We start from the raw sequence: 16582 nt of genomic DNA, 5'->3' as shown, positions 1-16582 counted from the left end.
TATATATATATATATGTAAATTAAATGTCCTTCAGAAGCGAGTGTCGGGATTTCAATTTCAGTGACCGACAACTTCCAATGAGCAACTCCTCAAACCTAAAATAGTGCCGACAACCTTGTTTGGTAATCAATTTTTTGCCTTGTTAATGATTACAGGATTGTACTTAATAAGGGAAGCTTGATTATCATTTAGAAGAGTATTAAGCATCCAACTGTTCCACTGGTTCCCTCCCAACATTCCTTAGCTTGAAGACTATATAATTAACAACATTATGAAGTTGACACCCATTAAGTTGAAACTCATTAAGGCATCATTTAAATTGAGTTCATTTAATTTGAGTTTATACTGCGCTACATTAATGAACTCAATCTTGGGTATACTGCACTCATTTGAAAGGTAGGAATGAGTCCACCCATTAAGGGAGGTAGTGATCTTATTTATTTGAGTACATATCAAACGCTCATTTGAAAGGAAGGTATGAGCCCAATCCAGAAAATCATTAAATTGAGTTTATTTGGTTCTTCCTTTGAGCAAATACACCCCTAAATAAAGGAAGGGTAGAGAGCTGACACGGAGATTTGTATATGAAGTTGACACCACTTAACAACGCCAAAAACTTGATGCAGGGAGATTTATAAGAAATATGCGATATAATCCTAACGAAACACTTTTTATAAATGTAATTTATCCTTTAAAAATATTTTTAAACTACCAAATCTCTCCTAAATATCAACGAAAGTATACATATCGTTCAAGTAATAAAGAGCTCTAATGGAGTCCTAGATATCGATATCACATGGAAGTTGGAAAATCCTAAAGTAAATTATGGAAATTATTTTATAATAAAAACTGGAAATAAAAGTAAAGTGCAAAATTTGAAATTTGACCACTCAGGTGAATTCTAATTAAAATGTAGATGTAAGATTACAGAAATTAAACTAAACTAAATACTAAACTTTCAAAAGTAAAATTGTGAAAATTAAACAAAGTTTTTGTTGTGATGAAAAGTTCAAATTTAAGAAAGCATCCTTCCGCTTTACAATGAGTATATGGTTTGTGAAGAAGTTGAAATCATTTGAAAATATATATATCAACTGTTTTGTGCTAAATAGGAGCAATCCTATTCTTTACCCTCTTCCGAGTGCTATAAAGAACAATAACTAATCCAGAGCCGTTTGTAGGGAGGGGAGGAACCGAGCTGCCACTCCAGAGCTCCCACTACTCTCTCCCCCGAGGGCTAACTATCTCGCATTAGTTTCCAATGAACTAAACCAAATTAGGGGTTTTAATCTGTCACCTTAAAATCTCTAATTCTACATCCAACAAAAGTATATTTCCTTATTTATTTGCACCCAATCCCATGGATGACATACTCTCCAATGAACTTAAATGTGATTCTCCCTATGTTGTAGAAATCATATCTCATTTAAGAAAACATGTCTCTCAATAAGTTTTAACATTTCAATTGGTCAGATAAAAAAGTATATGAAGACTGGAGTTCAAATCATCACAAATTATTATCATTTAAAACCGTAGAAAACAAAGTGTATTCTTCACAAAACCATACCTTCAAAGTAGGGAGAAGGATAAATAAGACTACTCAGAATTCATGAGAAGGATACGATAAAATGGGAATTTCATATATAAAAACAAGTTTACAAAATAAAAGAAATAAAAATACAACTTATCTCACAATCCTTCTCAAGCAAATCGCTATAAGTTCTCTCCAAGCTTTTCTCTCTTTATAATCACTCCCAATTCTCTTTTAGAAATGTAATAAAGAAGAAATCTCTCACCTTCCCTCTTTTCTTACAAACCTAGAAGAAAATCTCATCTTTTTTCTCTCTCTAACTCTCACGCCACACCCCCAAAAGCCTTCTCTTTTTCGTCCCCCCTCTAGCCTCTTCAAGTCTTCTTCTTTTATTTTAGGCTGCCTTCTTTGGAAAAGAATTCAAAATTTCCTACAAAAATTCTTCCAAAAGTCAACTCTTTTGAATTCAAAAGATGTGTCATTTGATCTTAGAGTCATATCCCTTCATAAAAGAACCTTCTAAAGTGTTTGCATGCATTGAATTACTCCAAGAGGTGTGTAGAACAAGTGTCCATTTGAAAATTTGCGCAAATATCATCTTGAATCGCCTTAATTTGAAATAATTTTCTCTGGCAAATCATGTGTTAATCTAGCACATGACGCACTAGCTCTTTAGATGCGCTAATCTGGTGCGTAATGCACCAGAATCCAAAATTGGCTCTTTTTGCTCCAAATTTCATCCTTTTTTTTCCATTTTTGCTCCAAATGCCTAAAAATGATATACATGCAACAAAAACACAAAAATAGCCTTCTTTAAAGTGCAATACCACCAAAAACAAACATAAAATAGGTACTTAAAACAATATATTATTTTGGTGTATCAAAATCCCACAAACTTAAATGTTACTTATCCTCAAGTAACACTTTTATTACATAAAAGATTATGGCTTAGAATATAGATTAACTTAATACTTATATCCTTTAGTTTAATAAATAGAATAAAAATATCTAAAAAAAATCCTTTAATAACATAGATTCAAGTTCTAAGTCTAGAAATACTAAGCAATCAAATTTAAGATTTTTGAATCTCTATTCATTTCAAGAAGAATTGCAATTCAGATATTAAGGACATTTAGAACATTCATATTAAAAAGAACTTCATGAAAACTATACTAGGAATGCTACTAATACTCCAATATAAGTTTAGAAAATGTACTAAAGTTCCTTCCTTAAGTTGATTCAAGTGAAGCCAATTTTTTATTAGGCATCTCCTCAAGCTTCTCCTCACTTATTTGTTCTTTTCTTTTTTTTTTCTTTTTTTTTCTTTTCTTTTAGGATCTTTTCAATCCTTTCTTCTCTTTTCTTTTTCCAAGTGAGGATTACTATATTTAGAGAGTCTTTAATGATTTTGAACGTAACTATCCTCTTCTTAAAGTCAAAACTCTATCCCTTTCTTTACTTTATAAATTCATATTAGTTTATGATTTTTCATAAAGTCTCATTCCTTTATTCTTACATGAAACTCTAAAATTCTTAACACTTTAAAAATACTATTTCATTTAAATTGAAAAACATAGTCTTATCCTATCATATCAAATATCTTCAATATTACAGTTGGCCTTCATTATTAAAAACACTTTATCTAAATTTACCATAATACTTATAAATAGAAGTATAGTCATTTAAAGTTAAATCTTAATATCCCAGGCCATGTTAAATTAATTTTTAAAAATATAATTACTTAAGGATAGTTTACTCCTTTTCAAAATAAATTTTTGTTTCCTCCAAACTTAAGTTTATAAATGACTTTAAAAATATTTTGAATATAAAATTTAATATGTGAAAGAAAACAATAAATGCATGAAAATTAAAAGAAGACCTGTAGAGGATTTCTGACTATGAAGCTGGGCTCTGGTATACTATAGGTACAAGCTGTAAAACTACATACAAGCTCTAAAACATTAAATAAAGCATAATATATTCTAGAGAACTTGCTGAGAATTAAAAACATAAATACAAAAACTAAAAAAACTAAACTAAGAAAGTAAACTGAAAGTACTAAAAATACAGATTAAGTGAAAGTCTACAATTACCATTACAGATTCAATTCACAACACAACATAAGAAGTCTTTTACTACAACAAGTTTCAAATAAAAGTACATCCCAATACAAGCACATACAACAAACAGACATCAAAACAACTAAGCAAGATTCATAAAACATAAATCTTCATCTCCTTCCTCTTCATCATCTGATTCTTCTTCTTCTTCTTCATCATCATCATCATCATGAATGGGAGTATAGGGAGTGAAACTGAGGCAAGCAGGAAAGTCCACATTAGGTTCACCCCTAAGGTGTCTTATCATGACATTTTGAAAATCATGAAAATCTATATCATGCTGAACTCTCCTTTGCTGATATTCATCATTATATGCAATCCTCGCTCCTATCTCTCCCAACTGAGTTTGAATATTTATTATATCCATCTATTGATTCATCAGTTGGTCTATAATACCATCAGTTGGTCTTATAATACCTTCAAGTGATACAGATCTAGAAGTAGATGCCCCTGCAGCAGATGTAGAGGGTCTATCCCATCTTCCACTTCTAGACTCAACAAATAATTCTAATCATTGAATCATATGTCTCTCGATCAGATTTTGTGGCGGCAATCTCTCTTCATTTCTATGAGATTCTACTCCTGATTGTTCATATAGAGTGAAAATCAAGGCAGGGTATCACAATCCTCCGTCTATATAAAAACCAACAATACTTCGAGCATGTTGAACTATAAGTGCACCCACATCTATTGCCTTCATGTTATGAATGCAATAGTTGAGTACAACTCTATCTTTAGTAACATCAGTCAAATGATTTGGTTACAACAGTCTAACAGAAATGAAGTGGTGCTATATTTTTTACTGAATAGTCAACATGGAAGCAGGAAAGTTAACTATCTTGTTATTTTTAAACTTCCATTCCCCTCTTCCATCAGTAAAAAATGCAATCACTTCCTCCAGTGATGAGTCAATCATCACAAATGCAACACATTCATCAAAAAATACACCCCTCAAACCATAAGAAGTATTGACCCGATCAGCAGAACATTCAACTTTTTTGCCTCTAACTAGGATGTGATCTTCAATAGTGAATCTTAGGTTAGAATAAAACTCCCGGACCATTGAGATAATTGTTATGGCAGTGAAGTAGTAGAATATTTCCCAATTCCTGGCAAGAATCAGTCTTTTGACCTCGCCACCCTGGTTTGCAAATGCCTGCTCTTGAATCATTCTCTTGGTCTCAATTTGAGTATTGCAGCTATGTTGGGCTTTGAAACTAACACATCTTCGTGCATTGAAATCCTCTGATGTCCTTCCTCTCTTAACTCGGGGAGCCATTCAAAAATTCTACAAAAATCCAAATATAATCCAAATAAATTAGAAAATCAAAAATCTAACTCCTCAAGCAAGGTTATTTGGTAAGAAACTTTTCACCATAAGTTTTCTTCAAGTATTTTCATCAAAAATCTAAATTTTTGGATCTCCAAAAATCCATGGTTAAAATAAAAACTTTATAAGTTAAAGTGAATCTCTTACCAAGAGAAGATGAAATCTATAGTTTTTAGCTTCTAAATCTTTCTCTTTTGCTCACAATGTGATGCCTTAGACCAAGGTCTTGAGGTAGAAGATGACTCAAACAGCGAAAATGGAGTTTGTTCGTGCAGTTTTATAGTTTTCTAGGCAATATAGTGTGTTCGGACCTTTGGTGCATCATGCGTCAAGGCTCTATAAGTTTTCTGATTTGAACACAGTAATTCATAATGGCACTCTCCTTAGTGATCTTACTAATTTTCATGGTAGGCAGTAAATTCGATGCGATAAAGAAGTGCTTGGCTTTTGAAACTAGATTTAAAAAAGATGAAGGAAAAATTACATTTCCATCATCTCTAGTCTCCCAATTAGCATCTCCATCCGTAAGGTAGTGGTAGAGTTCATTCATTTTCTCTCTTTCACATCCATAGGGTAGTGCTAGATGAAGGAAAACTTGTAGGGGTAAAGTTTGGATAATGGCAGATAGACAATTTTTCAATCATAAACATTTTGTTTATTCTTGAAGTATTCTTGAAGGAGTGAATTAAATTACACAAACCTACCACACACGTAAATCATTCCTTGGTTGATCCCATGAAGATTTGCATAAAATTATTTTACTACGGGAAGAATAATAGCGAAAGTAATGTAGCAAAGCACTTTCCAACGCCTTCGCACACCAAGCTCTTCTACTCAAGTATTCAGCGTGTGGAATCCTCGAATCACAAATCCCCTTTCTTTGATAAGCCTATTCCTCACTAGAACTCGATCATGTAATTTTTGTGCATCGAAACTGACAAACTTTCGCCTGTTGAAAATTCCAAATCTAGCAGAGTTACTAGAGTGGGAAACCATAGGAATTGAAAAATGATGACTCCTCCCTCTTTCTTCCCCCGTGAAATATGTTTTGGAGTTTGTTTTTAGGACTTATATGGAGAAGAAACCACCAAAAACCTCCATTTGAGACGTTTTAAACATTTTTGGATCCACGCTGCTTCATGAGCTAGTTCTAGAATTTTTGTCGTTTCGATTTCGATCCAATAAATTCTCAATTTTTCCATTAAATTAGGCAAATATAGTGTTTCTAAATATTTTATCAAATACATGGACTACATAAATACATAAACATAAATGTACGTGAACTATCTTAATTAAAACAAACTCAAAAACAAACTAAACAACCATACAAATGGGTTGCGTCCCATAAAGTGCTTAGCTTAATTTTGTCAGCCCAACATTCCCAGTCTTATTCTGGGTGATTGATACACCTAAAATATGTAGTATTTTTAGACACATTTTATACCTATTTTTGAGATATTGCACTTTAATGGAATGTATTTGTGTGTTTTTATTTTAGGTACAAGTAAAAAAGGTGAAAAATGCTAAAAGGAGTGAAAAAGGATCAAATTTGGAGCAAAAATGTGAAAATTGTGCTAAAGTTTTTTTGCGCCTAAGCGCCAGATTCAATGCTTTAGCGCCGGTGAAATAGAGAAGTCCGCACCTAAGCGCCAGAGGCCCCACGCTTAAGCGCCAAAGGCAGTTATGTGACGGTTTACTTCATTTTGTTGAATCTTTAAGAGACATTTGAGGCACCTATTGGTTAAGGAGGGTGGTTATGACCACTAGAAACAAAAATATGGTTAGGAAACTTATGAAATGAGGCATGCTTTGGAGAATTCATCAAATTTAGACACATTTTGAAGAGTTACCAAGGCACCTTTTGGAGATTAATAAAAAAAGGAAGTTGAGACTTTTTGATGTGTGCTTGAAGTCCTGAAAAGTGCTTAAAAAGGGAGAGATTTTCAGGCACCAAATTTTTTTTTATCCCTTTTGTTTTAGTTTTATTTTGAAAGTAAAGATTGTTGTAAAAGAGAAGAGATTTAAAGGAGCTTCAAGAGTTTAGTGGAGGATTTGAGATAAGTTTTTATCTTTTGTTTTTAAACTACTTTTAGTTTTAATCGAGACTTCTTGTTGGTTTGAGAATGATTTCTACTTTTAAACTAAATCGTGGTTTTGTTTTCTCCATGGATTTTGAGTAGTTTTCTTTATCTTTCTTGTTAAAATGATAAGTATTTAAAGTGTTGGATGGAAGGTGTGGAGAGTATTAATCTTTATTATTAGAAGAAGTTGTGATGATTTTATTTCATGCACTTCATTTACTTCTTGATTTGACCTATTCAGATGTTAAAATTTGTTGTGAGAACATGTAAGAAGCTTGTATTGGCGTAATCAACAATTGGAAAGAATCACATGTGGTTTTACGAACGAGAATGTAATTCATATGTTTTAGTGCAAATAAATAGGGAAATAATTTTTGAAGGGTGTAGAGTTAGAGGACTTTAAAGTAACATGTTAAAGCCCCCAACTTGGTTTATTGTTTTATGTTCTGATATGAGATGTTAGACCTCAGGTGGAGGGAATCAAGGGAACTCTAGAGTGAGAGCTAGTATCTTCCATGTCTAGTTGGTCTTCAAAATTAGTCAAACTTTAAATTAGCCAAAATTAGCCAATGTTTGGTCTTCAAAATTAGTCAAACTTTAAATTAGCCAATGTTTTTTATAGCATCTCTTGTAAGAGTAAAGAATATTATTGCTCTTATTTGACACACAACAATTTGCATACTTCCACAACATAATTCCTATACTTATTACTGATTCATGATGAGGAGAAAGATATTTTCATATTCAATGCTTTCATTTTACATAAACTCAAGTTTGCTTTAGAGGTTTTATTATTTTGTCAATATATCAAAAATACCAAAAATATTTGAATTTTACTTACTATGAAAAATTCTTTAAGTTTAAGTGATTGTCCTTCTAAATTGAAAGTTTGTTGTGCATATTGCTAATTTTTGCTATAGGTTCAGAATCAAGTTTTTAGTTCTGTTGCAAAGTAAGGAAAATAAGTAAAAAATATCATCAAAGACTTTGTTGTACTCTTGCATATAAACAGTAACATGATATCTAAGTTTTTGGTGCCGTTGCCGCGGAGAAAAAATCAAATAATATTTGATTAAAAGTAAATTTCTATTTAAAAAAGTCTTATTTAAACTTTAAAATTTATTGTAGGAATATCTTATTATAGTATTTTATTTTGTGTGTTTTGGTGCAATTTGTTTTATTTTTATTTTTATGTTAGTGTATGTGTAGTTCTGATTCTGAAGGACTAGTGCCCTATGATTCTGAATTAGAGAAAACTGTTCAAAAATTTAAAGAAACAAAAAAATTAAAAATTTTTTAAAATAAAAAAAAATACAGAAATGACATACTAAAATGATCAAAATGCTGAAATTCATCAAATATTTAGACCTTTACGAGATTATGTCAACCCTATAGTAGATGAACTTCATTATAGTATTCAAAAACCTACTGTAGTTGCTAATTCATTTAAACCTGCTATTATCCAAATGGTATTAAATAATCAATTTGGGGATCACCAACTAAAGATCTAAATTTACATCTTATCAATTTTCTAGAATTGTGTGCTATATTTAAATATGATGGTGTATCAGATGATGTCATAAGACTTAGGTAATTTCCTTTCTCACTGAGGGATAAAGATAAGATGTGGTTGAATTTGTTAGCACCTAGATCTATCAGACCTTAGGATGATTTAGCACAAAAATTCCTTGCTAAATATTTTACACCATAAAAAACTACTAAGCTTGGAAATGATATTACATCTTTTAATCAGTTTGAAGGGGAATCTATTTATGAAGCATGGGAATGATTTAAAGAATTCTTAAGAAAGTATCCACACCATGCTATACCAGATTGGTTAATAATTCAAACTTTTTATAATGGATTAGCTGGATCTCTTAGATCTATTATCAATGTTGCTGCTGGTGGTTCATTGATGTCAAAACCATTTTATGACGTTTATGCTTTAATTGAAGAAATAACTACTAATAATTTTCAATAGCCTTCTGAGAGGGTAAATCTAAAGAAAGTAACTAATATTCATGAATTTAATGCATTTACTATGTTAGCAAATCAAGTTGCTGCAATTTCAAGCAAATCAAGTTGCTGCTCAAGTTGCTGCAATTTCAAGGAAGTTAGACGAATTTGGAATGAATTTTTCTCAACCTATATCCATGTTTGAAGAGAATTCATTAGACCATACGGTAGATTCTCAAGAATCATTAGAAATTTTGAATGGCATAAATAACAAGCAGGATAGCCCATATTCAAATTATGATAACCGAGGTTGGAAGAACCATCTCAACTTTAATTTGAAAAATACTACGGGTGGTAATAATCATCGATGGGGAAAAATTAAGGAAAACCATTGAGAAATTAGAACAACCAAGGGAATAATAATTATAGATCTACTTATCCTTCAGGTATCAATAGTAATCCACAATTTAATTTATCTATAGAAGAAGTGGTGTTACAAATGGGAAATCAGTTACAAAGTTAAGGAGTTACAATTAGAAATATTGAGAATCAACTTGGGTAGATTGCAAATTCATTAAGTAATAGATCCCAAGGAACACTTCTTAGTAATACTCAAATAAACCCTAAAAACTAGAATAAAGAGCAAGTAAAAGCCGTTCAACATAGAAGCTAAAGAGAGTTGGAAGGTAGGGCTAAAAAAAATGAATTAGGGAGAGAAGAAATTGAAGAATCAAAAGAGGACACTCCAAAAGATTTTGAAAGACCTATTTCTCCACTTAAAGTTAACTTTGAAAAACCACCACCTCCATTTCCTTAGAGACTTGTCAATAGAAGTTGGATAAAAAATTTTCAAAATTCCTAGAAATTTTTAAGAAGCTAACAATTAATATTTCATTTGTTGAAGCCTTAGAACAAATGCGAAGCTATGTAAAGTTTATGAAGGATATTTTCAACAGGAAAAGGATGTTTGAAGATAATGATATTGTTGCATATAGTGAGTAGTGCAGTCCAATTATTCAGAAGAAGCTTCCTGAAAAGCTTAGAGATCCTGGTAACTTTATAATTCCACGTAAGATAGGAGTTAGATTTTAGCAGATTATTCTATAACTTACCATAGAGGAGTTATAGAAGATGTCCTAGTGAAAGTGGATCAATTTATCTTCCCTATTGATTTCATTATACTGGATATAGAGGAAAATAAAGAGATAACTATCATTTTGGGGAGGCCTTCCCTAGCCATAGGAAGAGCAATGATAGATGTGCAGAAAGAGGAATTAATAATACGCGTCAATGATCAAACTGTTGATTTTAACATTTCAAGATCAATGAAATATCTTGTAAAAGGTAAAGATGATGAATGCTATAGAACGGATGTTATAAGATATTTGAGTGAATGCCATTTCAAAACTAATTATAAAGAAAAATCTGAAGTAAAAGATTTGGAATCGAGCAAGAAGAGGAATTAGATCAATGTGAAGATGTTTTGAAGGAGAATTCAAACTATGTTCGAGAAATTTTTAAAATTTTGGACACCATAGAAAAAGATAAATCATTTTTTCCATCAATAGAAAAACCTCCAGAACTTGAGTTGAAATTACTTCCTGATCATTTAAAATATGCCTTTTTATGTGATTCCTCTACTTTAATAGTTATAATTTCCTCAAAGTTAACTGTGGAAGAAGAAGAAAATTGATTAAAATTTTGAAAAATTTTAAGAAAGCATTTGGATGGACAATAGGTAATATTAAAAAAATCAGTCTTTCAATTTGTATGCATAGAATTCATATGGAAGTGAACTGCAAACCCAGGGTTGATCCTTAAAGTAGATTGAATTCTATAATGGAAGAAGTTGTTAAGAAAGAAATTTTAAAGTGGTTAGATGCTAGAATTATCTACCCTATTTCAGATAGTGCATGGGTTAGTCCAATTCACTGAGTTCCTAAGAAAGGAAAAGTAATGGTGACTATGAATGAACGTAACGATTTAATTCCTACTAGACAAGCTACAGGGTGGCGAATATGCATTGATTGTAAAAAATTAATTCTTGCCACAAGGAAAGATCATTTCCCATTACCCTTTCTAGATCAAATGCTGGGTAAACTAGCTTGGCATAAAAACATTTTTTTTCTGGATGATTATATTGGTTATCACCAAATTTAAATAACTCCTGAGGATCAAGAGAAAAAAACTTTTCCAATCTGTATGGTACATTGGCTTTTAAGAGAATGCCCTTTGGTTTATGTAATGCCCCTGCTACTTTTTAAAGATGTATAATGACACAATTTTTTGTGATTTAATTAAAAAAGGGATTGAAGTCTTTAAGGATGATTTTCAGTGTTTGAAACTTCATTTGACTCATGTCTAGAACATTTATCAAAAGTTCTTAAGTGTTGTGAAGAAACAAATTTAGTCATTAATTGGAAAAAATATCAATTGATGGTAGCAGGAGGAATTGTATTAGCACATAAAATATCAAAAAATGGTATGGAAGTAGATCCTGCTAAAATTTAAATGATCGTTAATTTACCTTATCCAACAAATGTAAGGAAAATTAAGAGTTTTTTAGGACATGGTGGGTTCTATAGACAATATATTAAATACTTTTTGAAAATTTCTAAGCCTTAATGCCATTTATTGGAGAAAGATGCAATTTTCAATTTTAATGAAGTGTGCTTAAAAGCTTTTGAGTTATTAAGAGAAAAATTAGTCACTACACCAATTATAGTTTCACCAGATTGGGGAAGACCTTTTAAACTGATATGTGATGCTAGTGATTATACTATTTGAGCTGTTTTATGACAAAGGTATGATAAAATTTTCAAAATAATTTACTATGCTAGTAAAACTCTTAATGAAACTCAAATTAATTAAACAATTTGAATGCCTTTGTCATACTTAAGTTACTATAGTATATGCCTTTTAAATGATTAGCAATAGTATATGCCTTTGATAAATTTAGATCATATTTAATCGGAACCATTACGTAGTGCACACAGATCATGTTACTATTAAGTATTTATTGAAAATGAAGGATGCTAAACTTAGACTTATAAGATGGATTCTTCTATTGAAAGAATTTGAATTTAAAATAGTGATTGAAAGGGAACTAAAAATTAAATTGTTGATCATTTGTCTAGACTTGAGTTAGAAAAAATACTCTATTTTGAGAAAGAAATTAATGAACATTTTCTAGATGAAAAATTTTTAAGTATTAATAAGTGGCATGTTCCGTGGTATGCCGACATTGTGAACTTTCTGTGAACTTTCTGAACTTTCATGTTAGTGATATTATACCCTATGGAATGACATACCAACAGAAGAGAAAATTTATTTATGAAGCTAAAACTTATTTTTAGGATGACCCTTTTCTATATAAACAAGGAAAGAATTTGATTATTCGAAGATGTGTACCTTTAGAAAAAACGTATGAAACTATCAAAAAATGTCATAATTCTGATTTTAGGGTACATTTTAGTGTTGATAAAACATCATACAAAATTTTACAATCTAGATTCTATTGGCCTACCATCTTTAGTGATGTTAATTCTTATATAAAAACTTGTGATATATGTCAATGAGTAGGTAATATTTTTAGAAGAAATGAGATGCCCCTCAATTATATGCTAAAATTTGAAATATTTGATGTTTGGGGATTAGATTTCATGGGACCATTTATACCATCTTTCAGAAATTTATACGTACTGTTAACAGTAGATTATGTATCCAAATGAATAGAAGTTGTTGCTTTACCTCAATGTGATGCTCAAAGTGTTGCAAAATTTTTGAAAATGAACATATTTTATAGATTTAGGATGCTGAGAGTGACCATAAGTGATAGGGGAAGTCATTTCAGAAATGACATAATGGAGAAATTATTAAAGAAATATCATATAAACCATAGAATTGCTACTACTTATCAGTCTCAGAAAAGTGGTTTGACTGAATTATCCAATTAGAAATTTAAAAGAATTATGGAAAAATATGTGAATCAAACAAAAATAGATTGGTCAATGAAACTTGACTATGCTTTGCGGGCAGATAGGACTGCATATAAAAATCCTATAGGAATGTCCCCATATAGGCTAATATTTGGGAAAGCTTGTCATTTACCAATTGAACTTGAGTGAACTTGAGCATAAAACATATTGCATAAAACATATTAGGTAATTAAAGAGTTCAATTATAATTTAAAATATGCTAGTGAGAATAGATTATTGCAATTAAATGCGCTTGAAGAGATATGAAATGAATCTTACGAGAGTGCTAAGATTTATAACGAAAAGATGAAGATGTGGCATGATCGAAGGATTCTTATTAAAAATTTTTAGCAAGGGCTATATAATGCAAGGTTAATATTATTTTGAGGTAAACATAATTCCAGGAGGATGGGCCCATTTGGTGTTATAAAAGTTATCCGCATGGAACTGTGGATATTAAAGATCCTAAAACTGAGAAAATATTTAAAATGAATGACCACAGACCGAAATGCTATTTAGTAGGGAATCAACATAAATTTAAAGATTGAATGATGTTGGGTCAACAAGAAAAAACACTGGTTACATCGGGCCGACGACGTTAAACCAAGTGCTTTGTGGAAGGCAACCCATAGTTATCAGTGTGTTTTACTTTGAATGTTGTTTGTGTGTGATTAAAAAATTAGAGGTAGTATTATTGAGACTATTATGTGTTAGTATTGATTTTAAGACTTTATTTAGTGATCTAGACATGCTAAAATGAGAATTTCGACGTTAAGTTGACTGGTGCAAAATTGAGCACTGGCGCTAAAGCGCCAATATTCAACGCTTAAGCGTGGGAGTTATAAACCATGTGCAAAATTCAGATTCTAGAAGTTTTAACCACCAATTGGTTGACTAAAACATGCCTAGAAGTTACTTGAGGGATTAAGGCCTATAAATAGAAGAGTTTTTTTATGGAACCTTACCACAAAATTTTTTTTAGCCCTAAACTCTAAGAGAAAGAGAGACTTAGAGAAAATGTTTTCATGGGAGATGGATTTGAAAAAAAATGAAGAGACCATGAGGAAGAGATTCATTAGTCAAAGTGCACAAGAGATGTCTAATGATTTCTTAGCCGTTAGTATTGAAGAATATTAGAAAAGATCAACAAAATTGAGACTAGCATGGCTTTACATGAGACAAAGGTAATTAGGATTCATGCACATCTAGAGCATATTGGATGGCAATTGAAAATGAAATTTAGCCATACTAGTTATATAGAGGTAGCAGATAAAGAGATGAATCTTAAACATAAATTGATTGAAGAAGATAATATCAGAGCTTCTCACCACCGTCTGTTTTAACAACTTTATATTCGGATTGCCCAAGGAGAGACTAATGAAAGGCCAAAATTTGTCCCAACAAATGAAGAATGTTATTTATTTTTGTGTTAAAGTTTGTTTGTTAGGAGTCGTTGTTTAATGTGTTAAGTGTTAAAAACTATTTTTGGAGCTTACGTTAGATTGTTTACTGTTTGTATTTAGAAGATTTTCTCATTCGAGACTACTTGGAGTGAGAATTAAGTGTTAGATGTACTTGTACTAGTTTATGAATGAATGTACATGTTTGTTTTATGAAAATTTGTTTTATTTTTAGCCTCAAATTGAATTAGTTATATTGGAGAATTTTGAGAGAGAGGAGAGTTAAGGAAGAGGAAAATTGTCGTTTAAGTGTTATGAGACCATTTAGGGGTGGTATACTTAGGCTAAAAGTGCATTGTACTTAAGTTCAAAAATATCAAAAATCGTGCACTATTGCCTAAGAACCACATTCTAAAGCTTAAGCATAATGTAACCCGAGAGGCAAATGTCTAAGCACCACTAATCCATGCGTAAGTGCCAGTTCATGAAATTCGATTCGCGAGCGGTTAAAAGTGAAAAATAACCCAAAAAATAACCATTTTTACTCTCGTCGTCAACTTCAACATCTCAACTTCGTGATTTGGAATTCTAGACATGCAATTTTGTGGAGATTTCTTGGTGGAATTGGGGAAAATTTGCTAGATTTGGATTTCTTGAGGGAAGAGCTTCACTTCTATGTGAAAATTTTGGATTTTCACCATGTATTTTGAGTACATTTAAAAGAATCTACAAGTCACTATTCATGGTGAAGAGTGAATAAAAGTCTATGAAAATTGCATAGAAAGTGTAGTTTATGCTTATAGAAGTTAAGTTTAGTAGATTAGACTTGATTTTTGATGTTTTTATGGAGATTTATGAAATTTGTAGAATGGCACCAAGAATGAAGAGGAGTAAAGGAAAAAGCCCCTTTCATTCAAGCAAGTTTGTGAGTTTGAAAGCTCATGATAGGTATAGTGATGCTCTGCAATCATGAAAACGTAACCAGGAGCGATGTTTCAAAAATTTAGGTGGATTCATAGAATATCTGATCGTTCTCCGATAATGAGAATGATTCTGCTGTTTCTCTGTTGTGGCTGTTATTTCTGTAGTTAGGGAGTTTTATGCAAACCTTCTTTAGGTAGAAGTTGATCGAGTCATGGTTAGAGAAAAAATGGTACATTTTTCACCGGATGAAAGGGAGTTAATATACGAAGCCTGGGAAAGATTTAAGGAACTCCTAAAAAAGTGGCCACATCATGCTCTAACTTATTGGCTAATCATTCAAACTTTTTTTAATGGGTTAGTAGATTCCCTTAGGTTTATAATTGATGCTGCTGCTGGTGGATCATTAATGTCAAAACCATTTGAAAAACCTTATGCGTGCGTATGTGTTAATTGAAAATATGGCTGCAAACGAATTTCAATGGCCCTCTACATGGGTAAATCATAATAAAGTAGCCAGTGTTCATGATTCAGATGTGATTACAATTCTTGCATTTCAAGTTGCCGCAATATCAAGGAAGTTGGACCAATTTGGAATGAACCAGCCTCAACTCACTCCAGTAAGTGAGGAAAGTTCATTAGGGCATATGATTGATTCTAACTTATCATATGATGCTTTAAATACCATAAACAACTCGTACTCTAACTCTTACAACCCAGGTTGGGAGAACCATCCTGATTTTAACTAGAATCATAATGTCATACTACTTAGGGTGGAAATGAACAATGGGAAAATAATCATGCAAATCTTAATGGAAGTTGTAATAATCTGGGGAACACAAACTATAGACCTTCATATCCACCGAAATCTAACAATGATCAACAATTTGAGAATAAGAAGACGTCTATGGAAGAAGTGGTACTGCAAATGGAAAACTAGTTACAAAGTAAAATTGTTGTGATTAAAAACATAGAGAATCAACTGGGACAAATTGCTAATTCACTTAGCAATAAACCCCAAGGAACACTTCCAAGCAACAATGAGATCAACCCTAAAGAAACACTAATGAACAAGTAGAAGCTGTCCAATTAAAAAGTGGAAGAGAGATAGAGGATGTGGTTAGAAAAGAGAAAAATGTTGCGAGAGAAACAAAGGAAACTAAAAGACCTGAAGAACATGTTTCTAAGGATTTGAAAAAATTAATATCTCCAACTAAAATTAGTTTGGAAAGACCACCACCTCCATTTCCTCAAAGACTTAGACA

The sequence above is a fragment of the Phalaenopsis equestris genome, unplaced genomic scaffold (genome assembly GCF_001263595.1).
Source record: "Phalaenopsis equestris unplaced genomic scaffold, ASM126359v1 Scaffold234892, whole genome shotgun sequence".
NCBI lineage: Eukaryota > Viridiplantae > Streptophyta > Magnoliopsida > Asparagales > Orchidaceae > Phalaenopsis > Phalaenopsis equestris.
This window is presented reverse-complemented; position numbering follows the sequence as displayed.